This window comes from Limulus polyphemus, unplaced genomic scaffold, assembly GCF_000517525.1.
Source record: "Limulus polyphemus unplaced genomic scaffold, Limulus_polyphemus-2.1.2 Scaffold106, whole genome shotgun sequence".
NCBI classification, from domain to species: Eukaryota; Metazoa; Arthropoda; class Merostomata; order Xiphosura; family Limulidae; genus Limulus; species Limulus polyphemus.
The window spans coordinates 834,860-837,636 of record NW_013665716.1 but is presented as its reverse complement, the minus strand read 5'-3'; positions in this window follow the sequence as shown (position 1 = coordinate 837,636).

Sequence of the window (2,777 nt, the reverse complement as noted above, 5' to 3'; positions counted from 1 at the left end):
TTAACTACAAAAAATACGAACTACTTGATCTTTGTAATAAAATAGACGCCTCAGTTATATCTATCAACGAAAGTCTATTAAACAATAACTCTAGCTTCCACCTTCCCAATTATAAAATATTTTCCATACCTAAAAGTATCCATACCAGAGGTATAGCATTATTATATGACCACAATCTTGACCTAACTCTCATCAACCACAACACTTCCACTTACCACGAACACATTCTCTGTAAAATTAAAACCCCATCTTTACCAGATTTCACACTCCTAGCCCTGTACATCTCTCCAAACTCAACCCCTGACATCACATTCCTAAACACAATCATAACAAACTACAACAATGTAATAATCCTTGGAGACCTTAATGCTTCTCACCCCCTCCTCGAAGGTTTTACCACTACCACTGCTGGTAGGATCATCGCCAATCTCACACAACTACACTGTTATTAACGACAACTCCCCTACCCACACGCATTACAACGGTACTCAAAGCATTATCAACCTCGCCTTAGTTCCACCCGCATTAGTACACCTCACAAGTAACTTTAAAGTACACGAAAACATTGGCAGAGACCACAACCCACTGTCATTCAAAATCAGCAACCCGAACTGGACTCTACCCAATAATCTACACCAGCAGCCCACCACCAATCCCAACTTCAAGAAAGTTAACTGGACCATTTTCAACCAACATTTAGACAACATCTTACCCGACCCATTAACTTTCGCTAATACCAAAGAAGACATCGAGCAAAATTACCACAGTATATCACAAGCCATATCCAAGACCATAGACAAGCTAGTACCCAAAAACCACACCAATACCACGCCCAACCATTGGTCACTAACTCCCAAAATCCACAAGCTAATTTTATCCCGACGCAATCTTCGCAAAGATATCATCAACTCAAGAAATCCCACTCTGAAGACACAAATCAACTCAGTCTACAATGATATAGAAAAACTAATTAAGGCCCAACAACGCATAAACTGGAACAACTTTTGCACCAAACTGGACAGCCTCAAACCCGACCCGTCCATCTACTGGAAAACTTTCAAAAGCATATGCCGAGAAAACAATGACACAAACAACATATCCTTCGAAAACATCACAGCCTCCACCGACGAACAGAAAGCAGAACTTTTTGCTAGTTACTTCAGAAAAATTTTTGTAACCCCTCAGAATACAAGATTCGACAATAAACACCAGGACCATATTAATCTCTTTGTCAAAAATAACACCACTTCTTTCTCCACCTCCTTCCCAGTCGACACTCTCCAACCCCATACCCCCAGCTCACCGCCAGACATATCCACTCCCATAACCACTCCTGAAGTCAAAATCCACCTAAGAAGTCTTAAAAATAAAGCTCCGGCGACGACAAAATTCCCAACATTGTTCTTAAAAATGCATCTCCCAAACTCATGACACATCTCACCAACCTATTTAATCTCTCCCTTTTCTCTGGCTATCTCCCCATCGCTTGGAAGTCAGCCATCATCACAGTCATACCCAAGAAAGGCACCCAATCAATTAACCCAAGTGACTTCAGACCCATAAGCCTAATTAACTGCATCGGCAAACTCCCGGAGAAAATCATAACCACGAGACTACTTTGGCTACTAGAAAACAACGACACACTGTCACACATTCAGAATGCAGGCCGTAAAAACAGACAGACCGCAGACCACCTCGTCCGCCTAATCGAAACCTCGTTTACAGGTTTCAATAAACTACAAGCCACTGTTGTCACCTTCTTAGACGTACAGAAAGCCTTTGACACAGTATGGTACAACGGACTCAAGTACAAACTGATCGCGCACAAGATTCCCACGACTTTCACTAAATGGATATCCAGTTTTTTAGATAACAGATCTGCCAAAGTTAAAGTAAACTCCTCGATCTCGCAGTCCTTCACGTTTAACGCAGGTGTACCACAGGGGTCTGTCTTAAGCCTCCTTCTGTATACACTCTTCGTCAACGACCTACCTCATCCCTCACATGCGACTCACAATATGCTGATGGCATTGCCCTATGGATCACCTCCTGTGATCCTCCATTAGCGGCTAAGAAAATCCAAACAGCTCTAGACAAGATTACACAGTGGTGCAACAAGTGGCGGATCATACTCAATCCCTCCAAAACCCTCCAATTATACTCTTCCGACGACTTAACAAAAGACGTAAACGAATTAGGCTTACCAAACTTTACTTATACGACCATCCAATACAATTCTCCAAATCCGCTAAATTCCTAGGTATCACCATTAACCCTAATCTAACCTGGCACACTCACTTCAGAGATAATAATAAAATCAAAACTCGTATGGCCTACCTCAATAAAATAAGTAGCCACATCCACGGTTGCAGACCACAAACAATAATACACATTTACAAAACATTCATCAGACCTCTACTAGATTACAGTACAATGGTTACATGCAACATGCAAAATAATCAACGAAGTGTCATACGTCTCGCTTATCGCCTTCCTCGATACACACCTGCATGCTACACCGAAAGGCACACCTCACTACACACCGTACAAACACGCATCACTAAACTTGCTACCAAATATTACAAAAAAGCCATCTACCGAAATCCACTCACAGCTGAATTTCAGAAAATTGCCTCCACCCCAAACCATGGTGCAAATATCTATCCCCTTACAATTTGTTACAGAGCATTACCTGTTTTCCATAATCCTGAATAACAACATTATTATACGTATTCTATGCATAACATGTTTTTTCTTGTCTCTTTTCAGATCTATAC